Source organism: Triplophysa dalaica, chromosome 2 (assembly GCF_015846415.1).
Source record: "Triplophysa dalaica isolate WHDGS20190420 chromosome 2, ASM1584641v1, whole genome shotgun sequence".
Classification (NCBI taxonomy): domain Eukaryota; kingdom Metazoa; phylum Chordata; class Actinopteri; order Cypriniformes; family Nemacheilidae; genus Triplophysa; species Triplophysa dalaica.
The window spans coordinates 10,987,424-11,006,290 of NC_079543.1; the positions used below are offsets into that span (position 1 = coordinate 10,987,424).

The following is an 18,867-nucleotide window of genomic DNA, read 5'->3' on the forward strand; positions in this document are numbered from 1 at the left end:
GGCATTCATGAACTGCCAGAATGTTTCTACTGTAGCAGAAGGTCAAAAAATAAGAAGTCAGAAAATGTACGTCAATGCTGCTTGGATAGTTGTGAATAATATTATATTAATATACAAATATAATAATTAAAATAGTGAAGAAAAATAATAATTTTATTGTTCTTTCAGATTCTCATATTTGGCTAATGTTTTTTAATAATGACACTAAAAGATAGATTCCCATGTTTACATTTTTTTGCTTCTCTGCATTTTTCAAATCTGTTGGATTTTTATTGGAAGTCTTATTTTCAACTGCAAGATTCGAGTCTGATTATCAAAGTTGCTTCAAAATATTAGTTTTCTTATGTATTTTGATTGTCCAATAATGTGCACTGAAAAGTCTCTGTATCATTCAACACTATGTAGATCTGGAAGAGCAATTCTGAACCTAACAAGAATCAAAGATAGGAAGTAAAATTTGGGATGAGAGAAGGTGTAGATCCAATGGAACTGTGGATGGAGTACAGAATAATGTCCGTGTAGTCGACCCATCTAAAACAACAGACATTCCTACTGGGTCAAGAGATGTCAGAGGTTGATCAAAAAAAAAAAATCTAAAGCCAAAAAGGGGAGAAGAAAGCAGCAGAATGTACGAAGATGAGAAGGGGGGATGGGGATATGGGCCAAGTATAAGATGTCCAAGCAATGAGTACAACACTCCATATAACCACCAGTACAGGGAGAATTCTGGAAACTGCTGTGGTGGTTTCCTCAGGAAAAAAGCCTGGTGCTATGAGAGCTATTTGGCCGTTGACCAAACACGTTCTATCAATCCATTAGAGTAATGTATATGTAGACCCCTTTGAAAAGCATGTTTTTGGGAATCCCTCACATCGGCCATTGTAAAAGGACGGTTACCAACTTAAAAGCCGTAAAAAGCAATTATTCCTTTGTATCAAATGGAGACATCATAAAAGTATAGCTTTAATTGCCATTAATTGCACCAGGGTGACTGCCTCTGCCTGCCTAATGTTCTAAGTGCCTGCGGACGTGATTTATGAGCTTTGATTAACTCCTCTCGCAGAACAATGAGCACGTATGAGATTTTACAAGCTTTTAAAGTACTACGACATGAACAGCTATGCCGACGCAACGAAACTGATGGTGGGAATTAGTATTCATTTATTGCTTTTTCATTCTATTTATCGATTAATTCATCCATTTCTCACTAGATTTAGGTGCACATTAAATTGTAAGCTCATTGATGAAATGTCTTGCAAGAACCAAACAAAGATGCTAAACACTAAACAATAAACACAAGACAAACTATGATGTTTTTTTTCTTGTGCGACTTTGCCGTGTCAATAAAACAAGTAATTAAAATAAGGCTAAAGAAAACTGAGAACTCAAATATAAACACAAACATTTGCAAGTGAAATAAAGACTGTTGGAGTGTTTTGATGCGTTGCAGGTGTGCGTTCTTAAGGTTAACTTTGATTATTCATAATCTGAAGTCTCAGATTACATTTAATTAAAACAGAAAACAGTTGATTTAGGAAAGAAAATTAAAAATCATCATGTTGATCTTATCTAAATTAAAGACTTACGTTTTGTAGCAAGAGGTGGTTGATTGGCATTGAGTTGAAATGACATTGTTTTATATAAGAACACTGTAACTTCGACAGAAATTTAACAAGCAAATCTGGCTAAAACATAGATATATTTATTGATACCACAACATAATTTGGGTTTATTAAAGGGGTTATGAAATATTTTATGATTTTCAATAATGAACGTCAAGTCTTCTTGCACTAAAAATGTAGTTTTTCAATTTAGACTTGAAAATGCTTACTCTCATATTGACGAGATAAAAATGTATTCCACTATGGGGGGTTCACAATACATCAGCTGTGTAACGCATGCAGTCCTGAATCAATAAAATCATAAGGGATCTTGTTAAAAATACATTTCAGCCACTCTTTCCCAACGCTGGGACCCTTCTTTAGGAGCTAAAGGTGATACCCCACAGCTAGAACAACGAAACGGTTCGTGAACCTCCCCCTAGTATTTGCCAACAGGGTTAATAGCGAAATCTTATGTTTAGGAATAATAGGACATGTCATTTTATTATTGTACCTCACAATGTCTGAGAGGACTAAGAGACTTAGTTGCGCCGGTTGAAAGCGTGGAATAAAAAGATGTTTGTTCGTAAAGAGGCAGAAGGTATGCCATGCCAGACATTATTTATACACTTCATAAGTAAATATATGGGCAAAATAGCTACACCTAAAATTAAAGGGAAAAAACATGTAATTGTACATGAAAAAATATATATTTTATATTTTTACAGGTGCCCCAGCTGCCAGATTTTTTTTTTACAGGACTTTTTTACAGTGTATTATGCTATGAGCACAACAAAGAAGATACATTTGGGACAAATTTGCACAAGGAAGGGAGTCAATTACAGGCAAATTTTCCAAGCAGTACTCTACATACAGTACTCCGCACCTAACCATCTGCAATCCACTTCACCAGGTGTTAAATGTGCCGAAATAGCACTGTCGTGAGCATTAAATTAAGCCATAGTCATTTTTTCAGCAGTAACACACATACTTTTTATGTAAATGAGGCACATTATGGATTGTGCGATTAGCATTACGCAATCACCACTAGCTGAAACCATGCAGCAAATGGTTAATTTTCCCTAAAAAAAGGTGTTTGTGTAAATTTTCTATAGACCACGGCAATAGTTATGCATCACATGATGGAGAACAGCGTTAACGGAAATGTTTCAGACGTGTGGTGCAGGCAAGCAGTGCGTTCGAGTGCCTATTTAGATGCCTGATCGCAAAAGTGGAGCAATGCTACACGCTTACATTAATCTATATGCCAGCTCACGCCAGTCTGCTGGATCCTTCACAACCTAGCGCTGGCAATATCAAGAATCGCACAGCTCAAATTGTGACTCACACAGGTTCTGTGTACTCATCTATGCCTTTACCTGTTTTGCATTATGTCTTTAGCGCTAAAAACAATTCAAGTCGCGCACACAAATAAACTGAGATATCAGCAGGTGTGATTCAATTCAGCATCAATTGTGGATTTCCTCCGTATCTTTTTGTTTGAAGAAGAAACAATGTACCAGACCATCAAAGTGGTGCTGAGACAAAAAGCAACAGCAACAATGAACCAAATCTGCTGGCTTTGATAAGAACTGAGTGTTTACCTTGTCTCTGTTCATTTCCTCATATGCTGCATGAATTCGTCAGAACAAATGTGATGATCAGTGGATTCAACTCTGTAGAACACAAAGAAGAACACGATTAGTCGTTTGTCATTATACGTATATGTCAGGTTAAATCTAAATGAGTGCTGTACTTTTCTTTTTACATTGAATTTTCTATGGTGACACACAGCAGAATGGAAAGTGAAGAAAACCGAAGGATATGTGGGCACACAGACAAACAGCAGATGTTGGCTGTTTGCAAAGTCAAATAAGAACAGCCGGTCTAGAAGATGCGATCTGATCCATTACTGTCCCTTCTTTCATCAAAAACACACAGTTTCATGGATGCTATCAGGGGAGCTGGCTTCACCTAAGAGAAGCACAAAGTTGCGATAGCTCCAGTTCAAATAAGTGGCTGCGGCAAATTAAAGCACTAACTGATGATTGACTCGCTGTAAAACACAGATTTGATTGGTGCCCTTTAGGATGGGTTTGAGTGCTCTTTCTCCCTCTCTCCCCGTCCAACTCCGATGCAGACACTTCACCTCCTCTATATTAAACCACTAGACAAGGCACACAGGGTCCCAAACTCATTTTGAATGGTATTGATCTCTTCCACAAATAAGAACCCGCACCACAATTTATTTGCGTCCCCTCAGGTATCATCTGTTTAAACATTTTCCTGAATCAATCAGTGTGGGCTCTCCAGGGGGACGCCGTCTAGCACCGGTTCGGTTATTATCCCCTGCTGATGAAACACGCGCCTGTCTGCACAGGTCTGGGAACAGCTTTTAGGAAGTTATGCACTTAGGTTTCCTCAAATCATGTCTCTTTTGGGACTTTTACAACCATCTGATTTTCCAAGTTACCTCGAATTGACTTTTTTAAGAGTACCATCTAAGGGAAATGTTTGTTTGTTTATTTGTTTTAAGTTTTCTTATTTTATTACAAGATATTTTGTTGCGAGATGATAACATTGTTTGAAATCCAATTTTCTTTCATCTGACTACTTTTTGTGACTCATTTGGCATATTTCTTAATTTTCTTTTCTATAGCAGTCACAATTCACACTCAAATACACACTCAAGAGATGCTGACATTTTTTCATACCTAAAGCAATGCTTTTCTTCTACGACAGTAATGTTAAAGCAAGGTAATGCCCATGAATATATATTTTTTAGAAGGACAAGGTCCATAAACATGATTGGCTCTAATGGTAACAATTTATATGAAGTTATACAAATTCATCATTAACTACTTGCTTATTAACCTGCATATAATGCCTTATTCTGCATTGTCTTATTCTACATCCCTTAATCCTACTCAAAACCTAACCTTATAAACAGTTATTAGGAGTTTATTGAGACAAAAGTCGTAATTAATAGTTAGTTAATAGTGAGAATTGATACTTATTCTAAAGCGTGATCGAATTAATCAATACTCAGTTAAGCATTGTGAATGATGAGTGGTATTATGATGTTTCATATTTTATATAAACAAACATTGAAGCTGCGTATATAATACGTTTGTGAAGACAACATATAAATATTTGCAAAGTGAGGGACATAAAGGGAACTCTCACTTTAAATATAGAAATAAACCATTCGGTATGCATGTAGCAAGAAAGATAAACACAAATACGAACATTTCTAAATTAAACAGTAATTATTAATAATGTTAAGTGGATTTTAACAGTGTTTGCTTTGTCTTTCTCTGAGATTTTCTGGGGACCCCCTAGAAGCTTCTGGAGCCCCCCTCCCCATACCCCAGTTTAAAAAACCACTGATTTATATAGTACATAATGTTGCAGCAGGATTTTTCTTCAAATATTTGATGAAACTCTGATGAGTGATTTATAACTGATTGTTTTTTTCTATTGAAACATGCATTTGATGAAGAAAATACATGTTTAAAGTAGGCTTATATGTCATAAATAAAAGGGTTTCAACGTAGCTATTAAAAATATTAATTTTTAAACAATTATTTTGCAAAGAAGCAAAGCAAGTATCTGACCCCAATGTTAAGACTCTTTCAAAAAATAACTTTTGGCCACATACTATATGTTGTAACTTATTAATAAAGCTTTTTTAATTATAATGCAGTACAGTTTGTTTTACATACGGAATATGTAATATGGATAAAAATCACCAAAACCGATACATAGAAATTTTAAATGTAAATAAATATAACTTCTATTAACTGGTAACACGTTACAATAAGGTTGTATTTGTTAACATTAATAAATGCATAGCTAACATGAGCTAATAATGATTGATATAGTTTTTAGCAGTTTTTCATGGTAATGCACTGTGTATTATCAAATTAAACAAATAGACTTTTTAGTGTATTAGTAAATGATAAAATACACATATGCTGTAATTTTTTTTTTGTAAATTATTGTTAATAGCACTACTAGTTAAATAAGCTAATGCATTTCACTAATGTTAACATGTAATACTTATTTTTTAAGTTTTACCATTATTGTTTTTTTTCTACATGTATAATTGGTAAAATAGTTATAAAAGCATTCAAGTGAAATTGATTTTGTCCAGATTCTCACTAAAGCTATTCAGAACATACAAAACTCAGTCCTCATTTAAATTACAAACTTAAATATATCATTCATTCTGCATTCTATTGGCATTCTGGCTTAGATTCAATTTATATAGAAGCAGTCAACAAACTACGATACAAGACTCTACTTCAAGAGAGGGAAATTAAGATGTGTATGTTAGGTTAGAAATTATTTAAATAAATAGCCATTCAAGATACAACACAGGTGAATCAAACAAACTAAACCTAGAAGTTTGTCAAAAGAGCACTTCAAATGATATTGACTGAATGATTCTTGTCATAAATCCTTACACAGCCATTCATATTAGAGTTATAAAAAAACAGGCATGTGAGACGTTACATCACAAATAAAGATCACAAACAAGATTTCTCACCTGCTCCTCACATAAGATGGAAAAAACTCAATTGTTTCTCCAAGACAACAATAAGATTGAACAGAGAGAAAGTCAAGATTCAAAGCAAGTCTTGAATCGAAAAATAATGCTAGGTTTGCACAGATGCACCAAAATATATAGTACGAATCTTATTATCATTATTATTTCTTTTATTATTATATTATTATTAGCTGCAGGAAATTATTCTTAACACTTAACAGACAAAAAATGGTATTCTTAAGTTATGATTTTGCCTTCATTTGTTTATTAGTTGTATTTTTACAGTATAAAACTTTACATCCTTACACAGCCAATTATTATTAGAGTTATAAAAGACAGGCATGTGAGATGTAACATCACAATCAAGATTTCTCACCTGCTCCTCACATAGGATGAAAATAACTCTTTTAAATTGTTTCTCCAAGACAACAATTAGATTGAACAGAGAGAAAATCAAGATTCAAAGCAAGTCTTGTTTTTAGATTTGTCTCCAAAAAAACCCTAATAATATCACATGTGTCTACTTCAAAGTCGCAGAAGAGATCTCAACAATGACTCAAATCTCCATCAGATAACATTTATTAACATCATTTTTTGTTTTGTAATAATTAGAAATACTAAAAAATTTAATACTTAGATTCTTTTTAAAGACTCACAAAACAAAAGTGTTTTTGGTACAATAGAAATATATTCTTATACCTGCCAAATCCCTCACAAATAAAAGTAAATGAACTTGTATGATATTTTACATTGTTTCTAGCTAAAGGACGTTTTGACGAACCCATCCAACTGATTCAATTTGACATGTCTGCTTCCTTTAAATATGCACCCAATGTTATTGGAGCAGCTGGGACAGTCTAAAAGTAGAGATAAAACGGCGGGATATTGTAGGACACACCATGACTAACAGCTTCCTCGTTGCTAATCTGTGTGTCTGTGCATGTCTTGAGCATATTCCAGTCTGCCTGGACCAGATGCGCCTGTTCTGAAGTGTGACGGACATGGAAAGAGAAGTTTGGAGCGCTGAGGCTATTGTTAGAAAATTCATTCTGAAACGCACTAGAAGCGGACAATCGACTCAAACCTGCACTGTCTATAGAGACAGGCTTTAGGATGCAAAATCCTGAAAACTCCTCTACTGAAATAATACAAGAACAGACACAAAGACGCATAGTGTATGAAACAAAGGCAGTCCTAGAATCACTATATGCTTTTAGCAAACGCATTAAAAACAACACTACCACAGTTTGGTGTGAAGAGTTATATTAATTCATTTATGGACGTTGAAAAATGGCATGAATAACCTTTTGCTGATTAATGGAGCTGTTCTCAAGCGGCACTTAAGGCGCCCGCGACGTGTAAAACTGTTTCACCAGAATAAATGCACTTCTGGGGCTTGTGACTTGAATGACTGACATACAGTATGTAAAACCTTCAATTATTAATACATTTGAAAAAGGAGGTTATTTAAAACAACTATTATATTTAATACATATATGGCTATTAAACCTTCTCCTATATTTTGTGAAATAAATGACTTGAATCCAAAATAAAGCACTTTTTGCACACATGCACCAAAACATACACTACAAATCTTATTATTTCTATTATTATTATTACCTGCAGTGCAATTATTCTTAACACTTAACAGACAAAATACATAGTATTCTTAAGTTATGTTTTTTTCATTTGTAATTTTTTCATCATATCTTTTGTTTTTTAGTTGTATTTTTTACAGTATAAAACTTTAAATGCTTGAAAAAAAAGGTTATGATCCCAGTCCATCAAGAATAGAATATGATCGGTAGACATACGCCATAAATTAATTAATATAACATACATTCTCCCCAAAAGTTAAGAATGTTATTTTTGTTTTGTAGTAAAAGAACAAAAAATAAATACTCAATTTTAGTAGAACAAAATATTATCTATGTATTATGTGCTATGGTAAAAGATGTAAAGTACTGATTAAAAAAGAATGATAAAATTGATCATCACTATAATTATTGTCACAAAAAATCAAAACACAAATCCTGCACATCCAGCACGTGTCTGGGAAGTCTTTGAATAGACATTATGGTAACTCGTTCCTGAATAGAACATTTGCTATGAGCATTAGGCAGCACAGAGACAGCGGTGTGTTGGCTGAGGGGGGTATTCATATCCACCCAACACAGAGGCTAAAATCCTGCGGTTGAGAGGGCAAGTGCTGCTCAACGACAGGAAAGAGAAAAGGATGTGACACGAGCCACCTCCCTCAAGAACACTGCAAGTCTTTTCAAGTCAGCAGTTCAAATATTTATGACTTTGCTCATGTAGCGCTTTTTAACCTTCTCCTGACCCCATTTAAGCATTAGATGCTTCTTAGAAAGTTTTGTGGGCCAGATGGAGATAAAAACAGATTTGAACTGTCATGACAGTTTCTTTCTTTTTTCCCCATTAATCACAGTTAGGCTCTCGATGATGTCACGAAATGGGTATTTGTGTAAATCTGCTTCACATGCGTTTTTTTTCCTGATTAGTCACGGCACATGTGTGCATGTGGTAATGAGGCATGCAGTGGCATTCTGCTGGTATAGGGATCCAGGAAAGGATGAGAAAGCTGACAGTATAGTCCACTAAATATTTTCAAAACAATTAGAAAGCCACACGCAAAGAGAAGCAGCTTATTTCATAACAGGGCCCTTAATACAAACCACATCTAAAACAGCCTGGGGTAAGTTTCCCAAAAGCATCGTAAGGTAACTTGGTCGCAAGTTCTGTCGTTCCAGCATAGTTCAACGAACTGTTTTTTAAGTGTGCATTTGCATGAACCTACTTGCTCTAGGACCCTGGGGAATGATGTGGGAGGAAACTTATGAATGAATGAAATATTGTGAAATAAAACAACAGATAACAGAAATTGGATAACAAAAGTCGCCGTTATTTACAGCAAGAATTTCATATAAATTCGATCTGAACGTATTTATTAGTAGACATCGTTACTCAACCACCTCCGTGTTTACTCTACAAAGGACTGTCTTAGATATACTTTTAGAAAGAAATGGAGACTTAAATTTGAATATCAAGTACTACTCACTTTTTTATTTATAGGTTTATACATTAATAAACACTCATCAAAAATCTCCATAACCAACTAACTGATGTTATCACACTGGCTTGCAGTCAAGTTTCGCTCTAAACAATTTTTCACAAAGAACAATATGAAGCCAATATTTGAAACCAATACATAAATTAAAAAAGCCTATTTTCACTACAGAATACTCTTCCAAGCCTGGAATGAATAATAATATTAATAGTAATATTATTATTGATAATAATAATAGTGATGATAATAATAACAATGATAATAATAACACCATTAATAATATTAACTATAGTATAATTATTATTATTCCACAGTATTTTTATTATCGGTTTTATATGACAATGGTGTGTGATCAGAGATGTTAAACAGTTCTTATACAGTATTATATCCTGATTCTGAATCAACAAAACCAATAAAACTCTAGGAGACATTCTTTTGTCAACAAGAACCACTGGAACTTCTCAGTCTGATCTGAGTGGACATGTAAAGACAAACACCAGGGGCTTTTATTTTGGGGAGGAAGTGAGTGGAAACTCAAGAGGCATACTGTTGAAACCTGACTTCTGTCTTGATTTCAATATATGTATAAATACATGTTACTTGGAGCTCCTGGACTGAGGGGCTAGAGGGAAATGTCCATAAAGAAAGTGGCGTTCCTGCAGTTACACACCAGCAGACACAGACGCGCCCCCATGTGTGCCCCTCTTTCACAAATACACCCATACACTGTAGAGACACACACACACTGGCATATCGCCCCTGTCATGACTACATCTGCATGACAGAGACCTTTCAGGAACAGTATCCAGAGTTCTCTGTCAAGTTAACCCACATCAAATGTGTGGCTGGGTTCAATTCTGGAAGTAAGAAGGAAGTGGGACAAAAAAAGCCTGACAGCCAATTCTGACAGCCAATTGCTCCTTATGGAAATTTCCCCTCCACCTCCTGACAACTTTCCTTTGCCGATTTTTGGCAGAAACTCCCAGAAACCAGAGATGTATATGCTGACTTGCCGGTGCGCCAAGTCACTTAAGAATCTGAGGAAGAGGAATTCAAATCCATAATTTAACAATATGGCGAAAGTGTCAGTAGAAATGACTCACCATGTGTAACGCATGCTAAACTTTTCCAAGCGCATGTGACATCGCTGTGAAAAGGTGAGGGAGGCGAGACTCACCAAACCTCTCAGATGAAGAGGACCAACAGACATGACTCAACCCTTCACAGGGTCAAACACAGGGCATCCACCAGCTTCCAGCAAAAACAACATCACTCTGAGAAATGGCATCTTTCAAAAGAGCGTCTGCTCAGAAGATAGGTTTGGCATTTCCGATGCATCTTGCCAGCCAAGAGATATATGGCACAGTGATGTACTAACTTGGGTCCTACCCAAGGTTTTCTGGTGTACCATCACAGCCATATCAGTAAGGAGCATGTACCCCCTTCATCGATACCAACAGTAAACAACCACATCCAGACGGGATGCTAAACAAAAGACTTTTGTGGTCCTCCGTGATGACATGAAATTATCATTGAAGGTCAACCTATGCAGGCGAAACGTTTTTCTTTGTTTACGTGAGATTATAATAGTAAAGAAATTATGGTGGCTATAAATGAATGTTGTCTACTGACGAAATGGCAAAAATCTATAAACAAAAACTTTAAAATGTAACTAGAAAATCTGTTCATTTAATAGTGTACGTTTCAATATTTTAAATTAATTTGTTGACAAAAATATAATTGTGCCACATATTAATTTATTTCTTTATAAATGATGTTTTTCAAATAATAAAAAGCTATAAGGGTGCAGCATAATTGATAATTCATTTAATAGTGTTTAAAAAGCTTTATTATTATTGTAAAAGGTGGAAAAAATATAAATGAATAATACAAACGAACGCACGCACGGCCTGGCCGGAGTTAACTTTCGGTCTGTGTTTGGTTATATTATATCACTTTTTATATTTAATTTCTATAAATATTGATTCCCCTAATGTTTTATTGTACATTAATTGTATGAAATAAAATTAAAACTACTCAAAGTTGAAGATTTTTTGCAGAGGTCTACCAGAAGTTAAGTTTAGGCCACATAATGTTTGTTTATGTTGTTGCCGCTGAAACTGTCTTTATAAGAAAATTCAGAGCACTGATGACTGCTAATATGTAATAAGCAATTACTTCTAGATTTTAATCTCTTGAATGCCTATACATAAAAAATTGTAAACATATTAATTAATAGGTCTGATAAAGCAAAACTGAAACATTGTCTAGTGGCACCCCGACCTCAACTAACCGATGACATGAACTAACCCCCAACTGACTATCATTTGCATCACTACACAACTTTATATAATATATTCAAAGAAATTTGCTCTGTAAAAGACTCTACATTAACTCTTAATTCAGTTGTGTAAGGCAAACATGGCAAGGTGTGTCCAAGCACACACACAAATGCACATGAAGGCAGAACGACCTGCACAAACATACACAGGCGCCGCCTCTCAGGAACTTTTTATGGCCGCAGAGTGCCACCATGGAGCCACTCCAGCTTTAGCTGCTCCTCAATTATGCAGTAGAGTTTTTTGACCTGCTGCACAGATCTCTCCCCTTCTCAATTATGAATGGACCTCTTGATTGAGGTGGGTTCCTCTCCACTCATCCCTCCCACTCTCTCGCATTTTTTTAGCCCTGTAAACGAAGAGGCGCCACGGCTCCTGCCGTCAGAAAACGACGCACTGACTGCTTGTTGAAAGGGTTTGGAGAATTATGCGATGAGGAAAGGCATTAGACGTGACGGGCGGTGGCGATTCTCTGATGTTTGGGCCAAAACGTGAAATGAAGATGTCGGCAAATAATTGAAACCGCCACTGCACTTTCCTAATGTTTTTCAGAGGTATGAACGTGGCTCCGCTTTGCTTGCTTATTGCCTGGGAACTGTTGACTCACTCTATCAATGAGATGACGATAACATTAGGGAGAAATTCGGTAGTGTGATTTTCATGTGCAAGCGATGGGTGTATTAATAATGAAAAAGTGTCTGATAACGTCATACCTGTTGTTTTTAATTGGATTTCTTTTGTTAGTACTCCAAGCGGGATGTAATTAATGAACTTCAAAAACAGTCAGAAATAGAACCGCTTGGCTACACATCAAAAACTCTTTTTTTGTTTTATACTTCATGTCTTCAAAAATCTGGAGCAACTCTGAAAAATGATTAAGATCTAGATTCAATTAATCAAATTTATATTAGAATAACAACACTGATATTTAGATCTTATTCTTGGCAAAGATTACATTTTCTACAGATTGTGAATGTGTGTGCGTAGTAAGAATAAAAGCTTAATATGAAAGTCTTCAGTCGTTGCCATTTTAGAGCTACATGTCGTATGGACAAAAAGTCATGAATCTCCAGAGGTTTATGATAGAGCCATTTTAATCATCTCCAAGAAGTGTTGACTCGTATGTTCTGGAGAAATTAAACGTACACAGGATATTGAACTCTCTGCAGGGTTGTGCAAGACGGAGTCTGTTATCAATTAATTCAGTGATAATGAACCCTGGAATAAACTGAACGCTGTTCAACCAATTTTTCCATTAAAAGCAAACAGCTGGTTTTATTCTTAAAATTAAGAAAAACATATTTTGTCTTTGCCAAACTTCTAAAGTACTTGATTTACATAAATTACGTTAATTTGAAGAAATTCTATTTTATTTTCAGTTTGGATAACTTCTAAGCTTCTGAAATTATTTCCAGTGCTGAAACAGCATTTCAGATCAACTAATACAATTATTTAAGAAGTGGAATATTAGCAAACATTCAACACAAAATCAAGGCACAACCCAGTTTGCCACCAAAAAAAGAGAATGCATATCAAACGCACCTAACGTAAACATAAAAAACAATAAGCACAATTATCGATCCATATTCATTAATCCATCATTTACTTCAGCTGTTTCGTAGCGACTCAAACTTCTGATTGCAAATCTCCCAGAATGAAGAGATTTAGCCCTTACGAAGCTTAATGAGCTGACTTGGGCTTAATTGTGATTTATTGTTTCGCCTCCTTCTTCCGACCCTTGGGACAATTGTGGAAGAAGAAATTAATGGGGTCAATTGGTCTATTTTTGTTGCGCTAATTTGCCTACGTCAAAGACAACATTAACCTGCGAGACTCGCTCTCTCAGGAGCTCCCGCCATCTTTTGACGTAACCCATCTTGGGACTGAGGGCTTTGAGTTGAAAAGTTAAAAAAGTAATAGAAACTAGGGGAAACCGACTTTATCGACACCTAGCCTGCAATGGAGATTGTTAGAAGACAGCTTGTTGAAATCCTGCTCAAACATGACTTTTTGAGAGAATTATTACTTACTAATCATTCCTCGTGCGGTATGCTCGGGTGGCCCCATGAATGTCCTAGCTGAGCCAGAGTTTGATTTTGTGGACGGCTTCTGAATAGCGGCAATTGCTGGGTTTCTTACAGAATGCAGAAGAGAGACTTACGGATTCCTTTTTTAAGAAGAAATTCTATAACACTTAAGACACCATCAAGGGCAGCAGAGTGTTACGTGCCTGCTACTTGAAGATGCATCAGCATTTACATTCAACAGGCACATAAAAAAACCCATTCATGATCCTAAATTAAAATACAGAACTGCAAAAATATATACTAACATCAAGTATATAATAAAAGGAAATAACATTAAAAAAGAACAAAAGATTGTTTTTAAATGATTCAAATATTATCTTATCTTTTTTGTCAACTTACTCTACTAAAGTAGCATATTGACACAATAAGCATCATGAGACAAATTAAGTAACTGTTACTATATGTCAGAATAATAAGATGTATAAATGTGCATTCAAAGAGTTTATTAATCATTTACTTACACTTTCTAAATGATCTCATGAACCACTGACAACTCCTAACTAACTGGTTTGTAAGTAATGTAATCCTTAATTTAGAAATGATGAATTCATCCTTAATAAAGTATGAAAATTTGATTATTAAGCATATTATATACATGCTTATAAATCAAGAACAAAGCATTTATAGCTGTATTTATAAACTGCTTACTAATGTCTATTAATGTGGGGCCAATGCTTCATAAATGATTAATTAACTATGTACTGATGCTTAACTAATGATTCATAGCGTGCAGTTATTATAAAGTGTTACCCAAATTTCTTTTTATTACAAAAGGCTTTCTGTAAACTGGGAATCAATTTATTGTTATTTTTCTATTAATGTTTTTATTAATTCCATTTAGGTTTTATTAAAGCGATACTTTACCCAAAAATGAAAATTCAGTCAGGATTTTTTCCTACTATGGTAGTCAAAGAGGGGCTAAATCGGTCCGGTTATAAGCATTTTTCCAAATATCTTTGTGTTCATCAGTACAAAGAACTTTATACAGATTTGGAACAATTCAAAGGTGAGTAAATGATGACAGAATTTTTGGGTGAAGTTTTTTTTTAATCTTTAATCTATCTTTTTAATTTTATATACTGTAAATAATACATAAATAATACAAACATTTGAACTGTTTTTCTATAGACAGTTTCATTGGATTCACGCACCTGGCCCGAAGTTCCGGTCTGTGTTTTTTTATTTCATATTTAATTGCTTTAAAATGTTATTGTATAATAATTGTATTCATTTAAAGCTACTCAACAGTTATTGATTCTTTGCCGTGGAAGTTAAGTTTGCGTCACATTGCATTTGTTTATGTTGTTGCCGCTGAAACTGTAATATTACTTATCAACAGTTTAAAGAGGTTTTATATAATATTTGATATACAGTATTTACAGTGATTATTTAAGTCCTTGCATATGGGTTTTTGGCCAACAAATCAAATATGCAGGTGTTGCTTTTTTCCACCAGACCTTTAGGTGAAAGGCCTGCAAACTAATGGAGAAAATCTGGAAGAGAAAGCTGTGTATACGGGTCTCTCTCTTTAATCTAGCTTAACCCTGGAACACACCCTGGAGTCTGCTTAATGTCAGCTCTGTGGACCGAGCACTGGGTATTAACTACAGCCTTGATATGAGAGCAGAGGAGAGCAAACAGCTGTACACACGTGCTGATTAACTATTAGTCTGTGTGTGTCTATGGCAAATAGAAAAGATAAAGGGAGAGAGAGGACGACAACCCCTTCGCTGGTTGGCTGCTCCTTAATCCTTATACTGTACAAATCCACATTAAGACGTGCAGTCCTCAAAATATCCAGCAGTTGCAAAAGTTGTGGCGTTTGTAAAAAAAGCAATTCTGGGAATGTTTTAAAGGAGCCATTGGTGTTAAAAGGGCAAAGATGCAATGTTCTGTTTGGTTTCTAAAACAGCACCACCCAGGGGGCCGACGACACCGGGGGGGTTCTGCACTCTACCATCCTGCCACACACACACACACGATATGATACATGACCCCGCTCTGATGCTCCTTATGGAGCGGTGCAGATGAGAAGAGGCAATCTAGAGAAAACATACTCACACACACACATTCTTGTTCGGGGCCCTACAAACTCCTGACGTTGATTTGAAATAAATGGAGACTGATGATCAGTCGATGACAATTCCCGTAATCATTAAGCGGGGAGCGATTCATCAGAGGAGCAGAATCGGAGGCCTCTGTGTCACATTTATCCTACTGGAGAGAAGTGCCGTGCGAGCTGCACTTTTTAAAAGGATTGATTACAATCCAGCTGCTGTATTTTTTTCCCTTTTTCCCCACACTCCTAAATGTGGGATAATCAGGTATTTAGCCCAAAAAAGGCCCGGGAAGCGAGGGGAGAGGGAGCTTTGCAATCTAATTTCCCCACAGCCGAGTCGAACTCCCTGTGCTGATGACTGTCTGGGGGATGTAATGATGCTGGAGATGCTCTGTCATATTAGACAGGAGAGGATAAGAAAAAAGAGCTCGCTCAAAGCACTTTACAGTAAAAATAGCTTTTGACCTTATGAACCTGGTTCCCCCTTGAAGGGCCAATTACAATTAAAGGGATGTGCAAACAAACTGAGAGGTAAGGTAGTGGTTTGTGTTCTCTTATTTATTAATTTACTTTTCTTTATTGTTTTGCAATTGTGTTATGAATTTAGAATGTGAAAAGTGCAGTCGATTGCCGTGTAGTGGTGGTGTTAATATTGTCTAACAAACAATGATAAATCTATACTGTGTACCTCATGAGTACAAAGTTTAAAAAGTTCTTTGAGCGTACAAAATTGTCAAAAAATTTGACATACCCACACCACATATTTGACACATAAGCACTGTTACTTGAAACACTTTTAAAGTTTGTTTTTACATTTTATACTGAAACTTACTGTCACTTTTTTGTACTTTCATTATATTGATTATATTATTTTAATTAATTTTTTTTATTGCATAAAATATTTCCACCGCAGGTCAAACTAAATAAAATAATATTGATCAAACAAATTATTGTTGTTGTTGTTGTTGTTGTTGTTATTTAAATGTAATTTTTACAATTAAACATTTCAACAAATCTTTGTAACATGAACAGAGCAAATTATAGAAAACTATCAAACTGGTCTCTGTTAACATCTTGGTATTTCAAACAAACTCAATATAAATTCCATTCTTCGCTTTAAAATGTTGAGCAAGAAGACACCAAAAATATTGTGCATGTAAAAACAGAAGGGGTTGATACATATATAAGTAATACATTTTTTTCCCCTTTTTCCAAAACAAAACTATTCCCAGCACCTTCTACAAGTCACTTATTGAAACCAGGAAACAGTATGCAGCTATTGTTCTCAAATTTAAGCAGTTCAGGAAAATAAAAGAAAACAGCTGTAGTCTTGATCAAACATAATATTACACCGTAGTCTTAATGTTAAAACATCATATTTGTGCGTCTGCTTTGAGGGGGAAACGAAGCATGACAGATAAAATAAATGATTTGCTTTCACAATCTATTTCTCCTCCTCTGCCGTTCTTACCCAACGAGGTGGTGGGATTCAGACGGCTGCTCTTGCCGGGTTTTTAATTCAATAAATATTAATTGTCATGTCAAAAAATCTGCACACAGATGAATTATTTAATGATAGACACTCTTTCTATTTGAAATATGACACACTGAAGGCACTTTGTGCAAACGGTCCCGGTTTCAGTTTGGGGAAAAATGTCAGCGGCGAACATGGAGTTCAAACGTAGTTCACTGTCATTAATGTTGCAGTGTAAAAGCAACTCGCCGTGATGAAAAACACACACATACACACAGCGAGAAAAAACAGGGTTTAGAAAAATGATGAGGGCCCAGAGTACAAGAAAAAAGACTTTCTCCCAAAGCAGAAGTCGGATTCTAATGGCTTTTGTGGCAAAGCATTTGTAGGACCTTGAAGATCAGAATACCTATTGATGTGGGCAAGCAGTCCGACAGACCATCTATTCCATCAAGTTAGTCAAAAAACCCTGAGAGGATTTTTTTCTGAACACAGCCTCCAAGCTATCATAAACTCTACAGAAAACAATGTGTTTTTTCGGAGGGAACATCATATTTCACATTTCATTACGATGAACAGACGAGAGAGAGAATGAGAGAAAGAGAGAGAGAAAGAAAGAGAGAGAGAGAGAGAGAGAGAGAGAGAGAGAGAGAGAGAGAGAGAGAGAGAGAGAGAGAGAGAAGAAACCACAATTACGTTTCTTTGTGGAATGGGGCAAACAGTACCGAGGCTTGAATACCTTTGACACAAGCAAAATGATTATAATTAACAAGGCTGATGATGATGATAATAGGCAAGAAATACTGCCAGCGAGCAGACAGTTTGTTGAAACCTTCAAGCCAATATTTACTTTTTCAAACAAGGCATTAGGACAAAATGGCATTCGTTTTTCTTGCACACCGCAACCGAGAATTGCACCATTCAGCTCTCTTGTTTCCCAAACGAAATGTCTTTTGAATCTCTAAATTCCTCATAGAAATTGCTGCAAATTTTTAGCCTAAACAAGGCCAGCGAATCTGCCACAAATCACACAAGGAACAGTAAATTTGTGCCAATCACAACCACAGGTGCTCATTACATGAGTAACAAGCCATGTTGAATGTAAACTAACTCAGAATGGAACAGAATCTGTCAATGAAAGCAATCATAAAAATTAAGCCGAGCAATGCTTCAAGGTCAGGTGGAAACTATGGGCGATGGGCGGCCTACTCCAACCATAAACAAGGTCAATCTAGTAATGAGTGAAGGAAGAAGCTATCAGATAGATTAAACCACGAAGCGATAGCACACCATCTTGTCTAGCAGTCAGGTCCTGTTTTCCACTAATAGCACCCGGCTGCTTGACCTCATTACTAGGTCTACGGGACATGTCAAAAACAGGAGCTAGTAGGCTTAGCTTTACTAGACTTTATTTCACCTGCGCTGCTGTCTGTCAGGCGGCTATTATCCCTACACCTCTAAAACTCATTCTTGCATCGATTTGCTCCTGTGGAAGGCTGCCAGGAGGCAAAAAACTTGTCCTAACCAGAGTTTTGTCAGAGAAGTCGACAGGATGACTTGTGGACCGTGTTACACCCGTACAGCTCAAATCTTTCAGACTTAACATCTTTAGCTGAATCGTCATTATGTTGCGGGAAGACCAAATGTTTCCCAAAAGTGAAAAAGGG

General features: G+C 35.8%; 1 protein-coding gene across 3 annotated transcripts in view; it reads right to left on the reverse strand.

Moving 5' to 3' along the window:
• Positions 1–18,867, reverse strand: part of LOC130434362 (teneurin-3) — a 578,467-nt gene that overhangs the window by 322,119 nt on the left and 237,481 nt on the right. For all 3 annotated transcript variants that reach the window (XM_056764479.1, XM_056764490.1, XM_056764500.1), the window contains one exon: positions 3,206–3,277. The gene's annotated coding sequence lies outside the window, so the exon portion shown is untranslated. The remainder of the gene's footprint in view (positions 1–3,205; positions 3,278–18,867) is intronic.